This window comes from Eublepharis macularius, chromosome 1 (genome assembly GCF_028583425.1).
Source record: "Eublepharis macularius isolate TG4126 chromosome 1, MPM_Emac_v1.0, whole genome shotgun sequence".
Classification (NCBI taxonomy): Eukaryota; Metazoa; Chordata; class Lepidosauria; order Squamata; family Eublepharidae; genus Eublepharis; species Eublepharis macularius.
The window spans coordinates 77,711,052-77,725,985 of record NC_072790.1 but is presented as its reverse complement, the minus strand read 5'-3'; positions in this window follow the sequence as shown (position 1 = coordinate 77,725,985).

Here is a 14,934-nt window from a genome sequence, read left to right as displayed (position 1 = left end):
CATTTCTAAAATATTGTTCTGGAGTGTCTCTAACACATCCCACTGTTTTTTGTAGCACTGGCGTTTCCTTAGTGCCCGTTCCGGGCTGTTTTGTGCTGTTCCGGGAGCTTTTTGGCATGGTACGGGTTAATTGAAGGGGGCCAGTCCAGAGTTTTCATTTCTAAAATATTGTTCTGGAGTGTCTCTAACACATCCCCCTCTTTTTTGTGGCCCTGGCATTTCTTTAGTGCCCGTTCTGGGCTGTTTTGTGCTGTTCCGGGAGCTTTTTGGCAGGTAATGGGGTAATTAAAGGGTGCCAGTCCAGAGTTTTCATTTCTAAAATATTGTTCTGGAGTGTATCTAACACATCCCCCTCTTTTATGTGGCACTGGCATTTCTTTAGTGCCCATTCTGGGCTGTTTTGTGCTGTTCCGGGAGCTTTTTGGCATGGAACGGGTTAATAAAAGCGGGGCAGTCCAGAGTTTTCATTTCTAAAATATTGTTCTGGAGTGTCTCTAACACATCCCACTGTTTTTTGTGGCACTGGCATTTCTTTAGTGCCTATTCCGAGCTGTTTTGTGCTGTTCCAGGAGCTTTTTGGCATGGAATGGGTTAATAAAAGCGGGGCAGTCCAGAGTTTTCATTTCTAAAATATTGTTCTGGAGTGTCTCTAACACATCCCACTGTTTTTTGTAGCACTGGCATTTCTTTAGTGCCCGTTCCGGGCTGTTTTGTGCTGTTCCAGGAGCTTTTTGGCATGGAAAGGGTTAATTGAAGGGTGCCAGTCCAGAGTTTTCATTTCTAAAATATTGTTCTGGAGTGTATCTAACACATCCCCCTCTTTTTTGTGACACTGGCATTTCTTTAGTGCCCGTTCTGGGCTGTTTTGTGTTGTTCCGGGAGCTTTTTGGCATGGAATGGGTTAATAAAAGCGGGGCAGTCCAGAGTTTTCATTTCTAAAATATTGTTCTGGAGTGTCTCTAACACATCCCACTGTTTTTTGTGGCACTGGCATTTCTTTAGTGCCCATTCCGGGCTGTTTTGTGCTGTTCCAGGAGCTTTTTGGCATGGAATGGGTTAATAAAAGCGGGGCAGTCCAGAGTTTTCATTTCTAAAATATTGTTCTGGAGTGTCTCTAACACATCCCACTGTTTTTTGTGGCACTGGCATTTCTTTAGTGCCCGTTCCGGGCTGTTTTGCGCTGTTCCGGGAGCTTTTTGACATGGAATGGGTTAATTAAAGGGTGCCAGTCCAGAGTTTTCATTTCTAAAATATTGTTCTGGAGTGTCTCTAACACATCCCCCTCTTTTTTGTGGCACTGGCATTTCTTTAGTGCCCGTTCCGGCCTGTTCCGTCTCGTTCCGGCTTTTACCCTGTCCCAATAAATAATATCAAACAAGAACAAATATACTGTGTATGTATGCATGTACAACATGCAATATACATCACAGTGGACAAAAAGCAATTTTCAGGATAAAACTATCATGAGCAAATGACTACCCCCAAAAAAGTAAGTTTTGCAAAAGTGCAAGAGGGAAGAAGACTTACAGATTGCTTCAGGGACACCATTACCAAAGGCAGAAGAGACTATGGGGAAAACGTAAACTGATGCTGACATACACATCTAGGGGAACTATGACATCACTAGAAGAGCCTGATATCCAGCTCATAATGGGCACAGAGGGAGAGATGGTCACTAGGATAGACCCCGGACCAAGAGCACCCTCAAACTATGGAGTTGTTCCTTTAAGGGGAGTGCTACCCCATCCAAAATGGTTGGTATCTGTTGCAATTTATATAAGAAGCCTCTAGGGGACAGCTTTCTGTTTTGCATGTCCTTCAATCTTGGCCTTGCTGGGCTCCTGTAGTGAATTGATGACTGCTGACAGGGGACAAAGAGCTGATGGCTGAACCAGAGTAAGAGCTGTTTATTTTATTATTTATTATAAAAGTGTATTTTATATAAAACTGATGTGTCCTGGTGTTCAAGATACAGCAATATCTTAAATCCTATGTCAGACCTTTTGATCACCACTAGCACTTCTGTCCTGTCAGGATTAAGTCAGGATTAAGTCCACTCTAAAACTTGGTCTAGGATAGGCTTCTTTAGAAGTGGACACACCACAGCCTGTTTCAAGGCTGGGGCAACGACTCCCTTTCTCAAGGAGGCATTAACCACTTCTCAGACCCAGTCAGCCAGCTCCCCTCACCCCAGCAGATTTAAGTAGCCAAGCAGGGAAACTCTCATAAAAGCAGCAGTGAACCACACTGAAATCCAGATGTTAACGACACTATAATGCACAAAATTCAGGTATAGGGTGGGCAATTCCTGTCGCCCATGAAAGCCATATTTTAAAAGCAAAATAAATGCCCCATCCACCATGTCAGACATGAATTAATGGTCATATGTACAAATACATGAGCATTCTCTGGGATGAAAACTCACATAACAGTGTCCCAGAACAGGCACAGGAACTGAGTAGTGGCTTCCTTGTCCGTATCTGGTCCCCGCGTGATAGAGGAAAGGTAGCACGTTCCTGCTGTATGTTGTGTGTATGCTATTTGTGCACACTATGGCAGGTTGCCTGCCTTCTTGGATTTTCAAATCAGTCAGTGTGCCTGCACTGCAAGTAATCAGTTCAAACAGCTTTTAAACAGGGATGCTTTCTGCTATATACCTGTAGTTTGGCAGGAATGATCCCTTGGGTCAAGGGTACACTTTCTCAGAATTTTATTCCAGTTGAATGGAAAGGAAAATTACAGCCAGAAATGTCTTTCCTTATGTGCTGGAACCTATTTAAATGAAAACCAAACAGAATAACTAGTGACTGATTTTACATGTGTTAATCAAGCTTTGTTTTTAAAAAGAAAATGAATTATTATTATTGTTGCTGTTGTTGTTATGCTTTTCTCACTGAGATCCAAGTGCAAGTGAAAATACTGTATAATCAACAGCTAGGACATTCACTGAGCAAAGTGCAAGAATAAACAACAGTTAGGACATTCAGTGAAAGAGATACAATAGGATATAGTAGTAGAAAATTTGAAAAACAAGCATAAAGCCAAGCACAAAGATGAAATATTTCTGAAACAAAACATAACTAATTTATGTGGCATGTTTTTCAACTCAGAAAACTTTCTAGTAGGTGCATGTCTACATTAGCAGACAGTACCCAACAGAGTAGCATATAGTTCCTTGTCCGTACCAATGCATCTCTCTAAGCTCCTTCTTATGACACAGTCTTACAATCTGGGTAGAGAGCCCTCCTAAATAATTCAGTTTTGTATAGGTTACGGAAAGCCTGGAAAGTGGGAGCTTTCCTGACCTCCTCAAGCAGGCCATTCAATAAAGTGGGGGCTACCACAGAGAAAACACATGTGTGGGCAGCTGTTGATTTTGGCCAAATGCAGGGTGGTATCTGCAGAAGCCCTGTCCAGATGAGCGAAGCTGCCATGGCGGAACATAGGGGGAGACGTTGCACAAATATGAGGGGCTGAGGCCATGAAGGGCTTTGACTGTGATAGCCATAACCTTGAATTAGGCCAGGTAACTGATGGGAAGCCAATGGAGTGACTGCAGAATGCATGCTCCTTCTAGCTCAGAGAATGCATGCTCCAAGCTGCAGCATTTTGCACCAGCTGGAGTCTCCAAGTCAACATTGAGGGGAGGCCTATAGAGTACATTGCGGTAGTCTACTCTCGATGTTACTGTACCATGAATCCAGGTTGCCAGATCAGCCATGTCAAGGTAGGGCTCTATCATTCAGGCTAGTCTGAGTTGTGAGAAGGCCTTTTTTGCAGTTGCATTTACTTGCTTCTCTTGCAGCAACACGGTAGTATAACCCCTAGGCTCTTAACTGAAATTGAATTGAAAACAAAGGATACTAAGCAAAAGAGGAGAGACTTGCCTATGAACTTCATGGTTAATTGGTGATTTGATTCTGAGTTTCCCCCAGTTTAACATTTTGACCATTAAATCACACTTTTTTCTAATAAAAGTCTTTTAAAATAGATGCTACTGGAAAGGGGTAATCTTTTTTCTCAGTCTTTTACACCTTTTTTTTTTATTAACTACATTAACTAACAATACAAAGGGAAGAAAGGGAACAAGGGGAGGAAGGAAAAAAACCATAACAACTACAACATGCAACAGCTATGCTACACAAAATGTTTTCCCTTCATACTGCCATTATTCAAAAGTTAAAGCTTTATGTTATATTGATGGAGTGGTTGACCTTACTAAATGCAAATTACAATTTAAATTCAGATTAAATTTTTCTTCCCCTCCTGGGTCCCGGACGCAATTCTCTCTGAGCAGCTGCAGCCGCAGTGCTCATTTCCTCCCCCCCCCCCTCAGACTTCTCCTTTTCGTCTTGCTTGGTGCACTGAAATTCCGGATTTTTATCCTCAAAATCCCTTAATTGATCTTCTGATAATATCTTGAAAGCTTGATCTTTGTGACTGAACCAGATTCCTTCCGGAAATAACCATTTCTACTTTATTCCACGTTCTCTCAGAAGAGCTGTGAACTTTTTATACTTAAAACGTCTTTTCCGAACTAGAAATGGGATGTCTTTCAATATCTTAACTTTATTACCCAGAAAGTCCAAATCCGCATTGTATGAATTATATAGGATAGTGTCCCGGATCCTCTTAGATGAAAAATCAATGATGATCTCGCGAGGCAACTGACGCTTCATTGCATATTTTGAAGTAGCCCGACGGACTTCCAAAATGGCGCTTTTTACTTCTTCTTTAGTTGCCCTCGCGGGTGTCGCCAATAGTTCCGAGACCAGACCCCGTAAATCCTCATTTTCCTCCTCTTTCACATTCTGGAGGCGCAAAATTGTCTGTGTTCGTTCCACTTGTAGCCCGATCAGCTGATTCTCCACCAGCTTAAGCTCTTTATTCGTAGCCTTCACGAGTGACGCACTTTCCTGAGCAGACTTCTCTGCCCCCCCCCGCTGCTTCCTTAATGGTTTTCACTTCGCTCTCAATTAAGCCCACCCTTTGATCTGTTTCATTCAGCTTGTCAACAAAGGGTTTTATAGCTTCACCAACCGCCCTCCGCACCACCTCCTCCAGCGACTCTCCCTTCAGGGCAGCCGAAACTGACTGGCCCGGGGCAGGACTTTGTTTTTTTGTTGCCATTTTAGGGGGGGGGACCGCCAACCGGATTCTGAAACTCAGCAAAGGGGAAGAACGAGCCTTCTTAGCTTCAGATCCCACCACTCCTTCGCGTGCGCTTGTAGTAACAGAAGGGATTCGCTTACTTGCAGGCTTTCGCCTAATTCTGCTCTTTGCCGTTTTCCATGGCCCGGCAGCACTCGAGGCGCCGCGCACGTCCGCTGGCCTCCGTAGGGACAAACGGGCAATTAACCCCCCGCATTGATTCCGGGGGGCTCTTCCCGCAGCGTCCCGGACCCAGCCTCCCTCACTGGGAGTTTTGGGGGCTAATCTTCGCAGATCAGCCGCCTGGACAGGGTGCTCGGGCGCTTCCTCTCGAGCCCGCGAAGAGGAGCGTCCGACATGGCTGAGAAAACGAAACCGAATCAGTCTTTTACACCTTCAAAAGATAGTAGTTTCCATCTTTTACTGCATTGTTTCTATCCCCAAAAAGGCATGTAGAAGTCTTCCTTCTGAAAACCACTGGAGTGACATAAGCTACGGATATAGGAAAGGATCAAAATAGGTTACTATTTTAAAAACAGAAAATGATACGAAAGCAAACATTGTTACATGTTCCCAGTTATACTGAGTGGTGAGAAATTCCACTGGGCTTAGTTTCCTTGGGATGGTAGAGTACTCTGACTTCTCAATATCTTCTTTATTTACAAATACATAACTATACGGATGTGTATGTTTGGGAAGTCCCCAGGGAAGAAGATTCACTGCTCCAGATCAGAACAGAGACAAAGAGAAAAAACATATACCGCATTACAAGGAGCTTTATTTTCAGTCAAGGTACATCTTTTTCTTGGTTTGCTGCTGCCTTTTAAATGCTAAATAGGGTTGAACAGGCCTGGAGACAAAATGTCCTGTCCCTTTATTGGAGAATTATTGGAGAATATTGGAGAACAGGGCTGGATCGACAGGGGGCAGGGGGAGTGGTCTGCCCGTGCCATTCACCTGCCTCGCAGGACAGGGGGCAGCCGGCTTGCTGCATGCCCCCTGTCCTGTGGGGCAGGCGAATGGTGCGGGTGGCCTCCCAGCCACTTGCGCTGCCGCCACCAGCTCTGCAGCGCGCTGGGACAGTCAACTTGCCATGGGGCAGCACGTACCACCCTGTGTGATGACGTCATGGAAGTGACGTCATCACACAGCGCCGGGAGTGTGCGTGCACTGTGCATGCACGAGTGGTCAGTCTTCGGTTGCCCTGGGCACTGGCAACTGTAGATCCGGCCCTGTATGTGAAAAGGGCTTTTCATGGAGTTGAGGTAAATAACATCACCTGGTGAGTAACATCCCATTAAACTTGTGCTGCTCCAACCTGAATGGTCTTGGAAGCTAAGCTGGGTACACCCTAGATTGTACTTGGATGGGAGATCACCAAGGAAGTCCAGGATTGCTACACAGAGGCTGGCAATAGCAAACCACCTCTGACCATCTCTTGCCTTGAAAACCCTTTGTGGTTGCCATAAGTCTGCTACAATTTGATTGTGCTTTGCACACACACAAGCTTCTATTTAAGGGACAAAACATTTTTTTCCTCTAGCAGGTTGGCAACTGTAGAACTGCCAAATTTTCCTGTTTCTTCATGGAAGCCTACACCTTTCCTCAATTAGGTTGTGGTGTCACCTACTTTTATCTTTGCTGGATCCTATCAAGAAACTATTTCAAACCATTAGTGCCCATTGAGGAACACTAGCATTCTTTTGTCAAAGGCTCTCTGACTCTCATAAAGTATATCTGTAGGGCAACCCATAGTAATACACCCATTGACAATCATCAGACACAAATTACACAACAATGGTTTTGTGGATTTTATTAGTTTCATTCTGAATTCTCTCTCTGATGCTTTGATACAATGGATTATGGTTTGTGAAATGGAGGAAAGAGTAATGGAAAGTGGCTGGAAGTAATTAGACTTGTGAAGACAATTGAAGTAGGAAAGTGGGTTGGCATGGTACGTGAGCATATACAATTAACATTCCATGATAAAGAATATTTTGCATGGCCACACAAAATGTATATCTCATGCATATTTTCCACTTTAAAAAAGTCTCTCTTTTCCAGGCTCTTTCTCTTGGCACTTTATGGAACTTTGTTTCCAGACATGTGCTGTCAATCAGCACACACAGAATATTTTATTACATAAAATGAAAATTTGCTTATCATTGCCTATTTTCTGCACCCAAGAATAAATCAGGCAAAGCCAACAGAATGAAGGTCATGCTAGGGTTCCCAGATGTCCAGTTTTGAACTAGACAGTCCAATATTTGGACTTGCTGTCCAGAAAATAAATTGAGCAAAGACCAGATATACAAACGTCCTGTATTTTCTAATTGAGAGTTCCGATGAAGTTCCAAACAGACATTGTTGGGGGAGCTCAAGGGTTAAAATAGAAAGGAAGTGAAAAAAAAAAGGCACAAAACAAGAAATCAAATCCTAGGATTTGGCTGTGAAGGATGGGCTGGTGCACTGTAACTGGTACTAGCATCTCCATCATTCCTCACCCAGGAGAAGGAGGAGATGAAGCTCCTCTAGGCTTGCTTCCACCTGCTACACCATGGCCCCATTCACCTAGTCAGTGGGGAGCAGAGGCCTGAGGGGAGAAGGTTTCAACTCTCCCATGCTCTTCTGTTGTACTGCATGGTCACACTGAAGCTGCAGGTCGCACTGAAGCCAGATTCATTAAAAATAGCTTCAAAATGGACAATTTTTAATGAATCTGGCTTCGGCATGGCCCACAACTCCTCCATTGAACAGGAAAATGATATCATTTTCTGGTGCAATGGGGGATACCAGAAAGTAAGTAGCCCACTGCCCCCATCCCCACCCCAGAGCCCTGCATGCCCAGTTTGGCCCCTGGAGGCCCTGGCAACCTTAAGTGCCTCCAAATCTCCCAAAAGTTCCCAAGTGATAGTTTGGTTTCTCCCCGTCCCTGAAGGGGCAGGTACAGGTCTATTGTCTATGAGTCTAGATTGTCCCCTGCGCTGCAAGGCTTGTGGTTCTCCCCTGTGCTGCAAGGTGGGCAGTTAACTCATTTGTATTGTCTTTTTTCCCCTTTCCTCTTTTGACTTGGGGAGCTGATTTGCCTGTCCCACCTCACCCACTCGGTCCCAACTGGCTGCCTCTTCTGGCTTCCATTTAGAAAAAGGCAGACACTTCTCTCTCTCTCTCTCTCTCTCTCTCTCTCTCTCTCTCTCTCTCTCTCTCTCTCTCTCTGTGGGAAGCAGCTGCAAAAAAGAAGGGAAGAATGGAGGTCACAGTCTAAGCAAGGGCTGGGAACAGACATAATGAAGAACTTACATTCCCATCATGCCCTATAACAGTCAGGCCAACCATGGCGACATTCCTGGCTGACCACATGGCTGTGGGGGTAGGTGTTGATCACTTTCTGAAATCAGAGCAGCAGTTTCCAAAATCACTTCAGCTGGCATTTTGGCCCATGAGAACTAATCTTGTTTTTAGCCTTCCTTCCCTTGCCTTCCTCCCTCCTTCGGCAATCAATGGCAGCAGCCTTTCCTATGAAGCCCCTGCTACCCTGGGATGGAGGGAGGGTCTCTTCAGCTTATGTGTCTTAATGGTGTAAATATATATCAATTTCTACACTAGTTTTCTCCCTAATGGGGACCCAAAGTGGTTTACAGCATGTCCACTAATCCATTTTATCTGCACAATAACCTATGAAGTAGCTTTAAATGAGTGAGTTGGTTGGGAATAAAGGAATTGTAGGGGGGCGCATCCTTGACTTTTGCCCTGTTTGGAAGGAGATCTGTCTGCCAGCATTGGTGTGTATGAAGCATACACATCAGTGATGGCACTTCACGGCCTGCCTCTTTCTCTGCTCAGCTCTGCTCAGCTTTGTCTTGCCAAACCATGGGGTTCCCATATGGTTAACAAATTTTTATAAAGTGTGTCCAGTATTTTTGTTGGACCCCTTTGCAAATGACCGGGTGTCTAACAACAGCTTTTTTCAGTTAACATGAACAATAGATTTGCTTAATTCCACATTTTAAAAGTTGGACAGGGCTTAGTTGGAGTCTTGGTATCATCAGAACAGCTCTAAAAGCTGCACCACTTGATAGGCTGAGGCTTGGTAAATGCCAATAAAAGTAACAGCCCCTCTGGTAAGATGCAGAACACATTTTTGTCAACACTGGATAGACAGCACTAGAACCATTGGGACTTAAGACAGTCCTTTCGTGTCAGAGTGATTGGTGTTGAGGATAATTTTAGCCCTGGCATAGCTTATTATATAAATTAACCACTGATTGGGAAATACTCAAGTATACTAAGCCAGATTCCAGTATACTTCTGCCTGCCATTTCTGTAAGAATGTATTTTTGAAAGCTTGGAAGTCAAGCCAAGGTACACATTTTATTGCCTCTCCATTGCTCAGATCTTCATAAGCTGAGCGCAGAGAACAAGCATAGCAGGTCCCCTGCTGAATCCATTAGGGATATGATGTGATCTGCCCCCCCCCCGTCCTTTTTTTTTTTTTTTGCCCTGGCAATTTCTCCTTTAGTGGACATTTTTGACAGCTTAATGGAACAGAGCAATAATGTTTCCAAACAACCTCATGGTATCCTCTCATTAAATTAGCATTTTAAAATATTTCTCCAATTGACACTTCACAACTCTGTTTAATAATTTCCTTACGTAAGTGATGGCAGCTACCCTGTAGCTTAACTCTTTATTTTGTTCCTAAGCCTTTAGAAGCAATCCAGTTCTTCTGGCAAAATCCTCAGGGGGATGGGAGGGGGGAAGCCTCCTGAATTGACTGAAATATAAGAATATCTATGAATATATCTCCTATTTCAAATTCTACTTCCTTCCACTTTCTACTATGTTTTCTCTGGCCTGAGTACCATGTCAAATTTACAGGCAAGTTATTTCTTCTGTAATCCACATTCTCCATCTCTCATCATGGAAAGCCAGTTCAAATGTTCAGGAAAGCCCATGGTGTAGTCCTCCTGGGAATGTACCACTTCAGAATGCAGTTAAGGGACAGCAAGATGAAAATGCTTTGAAAGCTTATGACCTAGCCTTCTCCAGCTTCTCAGAGCATTTAAGTATGTAATCCAAACAGGAAGGCTACCAGGAATAATTTACATGCTGTCCTCTTACTGTTCTCCACAAAAAATGTATACTTTTCATACATGATGTTTCTTATGTGTATGTGATATTCATAAAGGTTATGCATATTGTAATAAGCAGCTTTCAAAAAATTGTCTTAAAATGAATACAAATATAAAGTGACTATATAATGCCTGATGTATCACACCATTGCTCCTTCAAACTCAGTATTGTCTATAGTGACTGGTAGGCATGGGTTGAGCAAGGTCTTTCCCAATTCTTGTTGTCTGAATTCCTTTTAAGAGGAAATACTGTGGACTGAATCTGGGGCCTTTTATAGACAAAGCATCCATGGCCTTTCCTCCACTCCCCCCCCCGCCCCCGTGTTGACCAGCTAAAATTGGCTTTGTCAAGGGGGGTATCCCCAAATAAGCCTAAAGTAAACATATATATGTTATATTGAAAACAGGACGGATATTCCCTTAAATAACATTAACTTTTCCCCCAGAACACAATGTGAAGTTTGTACTGCAAAAAGCCCGTTCCAGTTCATTCAATAGGGCTTACTCTCAGGTAAATTTGCATAGAATTCCAACCTTAGAAGTGAATATTCTGATAAACACATAATACAGTAGGAGCAGCATCAATTGGGTTGCCTTGAGAACAGGCAGGAACAAGGCTTGTGTTATGAATTCCCGTTAGGCAGGCAACTTTGCTGACCAGAACCTCTTCTGTAGTGGTCTCTGTCTTTCTTCTCTGTGCACCTCCTTGCCAACGATGTTCATCAGGACAGTTCCCTTGTGATTTTCACAGTTGAACACTTATCAAGAATCCAGTAGTACCTTTCAGGCTAACTTTATAGTAGCATAAGCTTTCGAGAGCCACAGCTCTCTTCGTCAGATGCTACTGGACCCTTTACTATTTTGCAACTACAGACTAACATGGCTAATTCTTCTGCATCCATGACCATAGAAAGCTCCTTTATTTATTATTATTTACATGGGCATTTGAAGTGTAAAATGTTTGGTAAGGAAGCCACTTTTAAGGATGGATTTTCTTGGTTTGTTGTTGCGTGCTTTAAAATATTTTCCTGGTTTTATCATGTGTTAATAGCTGTAGACCAGCTTGTGGGCATTTCAGACATTAAATAACATACTTTAAAGATCAATAAATCAAAATTATTAATTGAAATAGGGAACTGGATGTTTCTTCAAGTTCAACTGGGCTGAATGCTTCCTTAAGTTATACTGGGACCTGTTCAGTTTGCTTGGAATTATCCCAGACAATAAAGTTGCAGCCTTGTTTGAACTCCAAGTCACTGCTGGTTGTGAATCTTTATATGCTCCCTCTCTTACTGGGAAGTACTTCTGAAGGGCAACATGGCACACAGGAACTAGCTGCTTCCCTGGAAGGCTAATGCCCACAAGCCTTCTAAATATTTTGATTTAGCAACTATTTATATGCCATCTTGGGAAGCCCATTTACCTTAGCAAAAGACTAATTTTATGATTGCCACAAATAAGAATCAACTATTTTTACTCCCACACTAACCTGGTTTTAGGAAACCTCCCTGTGTTGTCTCCTTTCCTCTGCTTTTCCATTCGGTTATTACTTCCTTGGCTGTGCCATACTAGTATGTTTGGATTACATCTGTACCAATACAAACATTAATGGCTCATTTATCTATCCCTTTCCCAGTCCTTTTCAATGGAAAATCCACTTTTATTTAAACAATATTGAGTTTCTTTTTTCATTAAAGAAAAATACAGTCTATGCAGGGCATAACTGGCATTTCTTGCTTTTTGACATGGGGATATTTTTGGTGGAAAACACAGTAAAAACATTTCTTATGCTGTATTTGGCATTTCACATACCTGCTTGTTTTATAATTTAGAATGACACATTTTACCACTTAAAAAGTAAAAAAGGGAAAATCCAGACTTCCAAAAAAAAAAAAAAAACAGGATCCTGAATCCCTTACAAATGACTTGCTATATGTGTGTTTGACTTATCTTAACCTGTGACACACAGAAAGAGACCACAGAGTTCATTGAGCCTAGAAAGAGTAGAACCATCTTGTCCTGCTTTAAAATGGAGATTCCATGTTTGTTGCGCTGGTCATGTATACATCTACTACACTGTGACTGCAACCAAATGAAAAATTGGCCTTCTTTCACATCTGGCCACACAGTGAGGCAAATTGTATCAATCCTCCACATTTTCATTTGGTTGGAAATTACAGCTGGTGACCTCTCTTTGTAGCTGGAGTCAGTGTACAGTGATGATCCCTTCATGCATGATATGAAGTCTTCAGCAAAAAAATGTTAAAGATAAATGCAACAAATGGAGTAGGGTGGAAGGACTCTACTGAGTGTACACTTCATGGCAACTCTAAATGTAACCTGGTTGTGAAATTGCCTAAAGTTTATAAGGAGTCACCACAAAACTGTTACGCAGTTTTTGGTCAAAGCCATCAGGAGCTTGGTAATATACTTTCGAGATGGAAGTGGAGGAAATAAAATACAAAAAAAGGAAAAGAAATGAAGAAATGAGTCACCATGGGATAAACCAACTTACCTGAGAACATGGGAGGGACCATTTTGTTTGGCATCTCCAGTTAAAGGGTCTCTCTCTCTCTCTCTCTCTCTCTCTCTCTCTCTCTCTCTCTCTCTCTCTCTCTCAGGAAGCATCTGTTTGGACTGGGATTCCTCTGCTTGTGAACCTGGGAATCTGCTGCTACTGAAAGTCAAAAATACTGAACTAAAAGAGCCGATTCAATAATCTAACTTGCTGCAATGCAGCTTCCTGTGTGGAACACCCATACAGTCACTTCACATGACCATTTTCTTTTCTTTTAATTTAATTTGAATGAATGGGTTTATTTATTTGCGCTCAGAGACTATAACAATGGCAATACATCCTTAGCAATCAATAGAATAGTAATTTAATTTAAAATATACTCTAATCATGGCACAATTAATCAAACATAACAATAAAATATACAGAATTTATACACTCATTTCAATACAGGATATACAAGAAGACCAGATTTGTTCAACTTGAGTTAAATTCTTTCCTCTTTGCAAAAAAGTCAATCTAATCATAATAAAAGTTTATTTAATTTTATTAATCCATTCTTTTATATCTTTCTTATCTCCAAAAACCATTCCAGCAACTGTAACAAAATGCAAAATGATGTCATGGATTTTTTTCTCCACATTAAAGCTTGTTTAGTAGGAATATTTCAGGTAATAAAGGTATATTGATGTTTAAGATTTTATTTATGACTTTAACTATTTCTGCCCAATAGCCTACAGCACAAGGCCATGTCCACCACAAATGAACGAAATCTACCTTATAACATTTACAAAACCCAATATGTATCAGCCAGGGTCATTTCATAGAAAAAGAGCTGGAGGAACTTATTAGCATAACTCATTAGCATATGCCATGCCCCTTGACATCACTGGAAGTGTATCATTAGCATAACTGATTTGCATATGCCATACTCCCTGACATCACCTATCCTGGCTGTTTTGGACCCAATCCTGGCCATTTCAGGGCCGAAATTGGGCCCAAAATGGCAAAACGGGGCTGAAAAGGGCTGAAAAGGGGCCCAAAATGGTCAGGATCAGGCTGCTGCTAAGTGGGAGAGTGATCCACCACCCATCAGAGGCCCAATCCGGGCCATTTCATACCCAATCCAGGCCGAAATGGGCCCAAAATGGCTGAGTCAGGTGGGCGGGGCCACCTGTCATGTGACCTCTTTGGGGAACTACCAGAACTGCGTTCCTGCGCATTCCCCCTCGAAATGAGCCCTGTTTATCAGAGCACAAATGAAATAATCTTAGACGTTTTGGGGCGTTAAATACGACTGATGATTAGTTTTAAAAATGGTTGTTGGGGGTTTTCCGGGCTGTATTGCCGTGGTCTTGGCATTGTAGTTCCTGACGTTTCGCCAGCAGCTGTGGCTGGCATCTTCAGAGGTGTAGCACCAAAAGACAGAGATCTCTCAGTGTCCCAGTGTGGAAAAGATGTAGGTCATTTGTATCTACTCAGGAGGGGTGGGGTTGAGCTGAGTCATTCTGTAAGAGTTTCCCAGGGTGTGGAATGCTAATGGCGGGAGGCTTCACTGTATCCTGAGGAGGTTCTTTTGCATATGGATTGGTGCTTGATGTGCTAATCTTCTCTGCAGGGCTATTGTCGGGTGTGGAGTGTTTTGTTGGCCTGGTGTTTTTCAGAACTGGAGCCCATGCTCTGTTCATTCTTAAGGTTTCTTCTTTCCTGTTGAAGTTTTGCTTATGCTTGTGAATTTCAATGGCTTCCCTGTGCAGTCTGACAAAGTAGTTGGAAGTGTTGTCCAGTATTTTGGTGTCCTGGAATAAGATACTGTGCCCTGTTTGAGTTAGGCTATGTTCAGCCACTGCTGATTTTTCAGGCTGTCCAAGTCTGCAGTGTCTTTCATGTTCTTTTATTCTTGTCTGGATGCTACGCTTTGTGGTCCCGATGTAAACTTGTCCACAGCTGCAGGGTATACGGTATACTCCTGCAGAGGTGAGGGGGTCTCTGCTGTCTTTTGCTGATCGTAGCATCTGTTGTATTTTTCGGGTGGGTCTGAATACTGCTTGAAGGTTGTGCTTTTTCATAAGCTTTCCCATCTGATCAGTAATTCCTTTGATATATGGCAAAAACAAAATCCTTTAACGATGTATT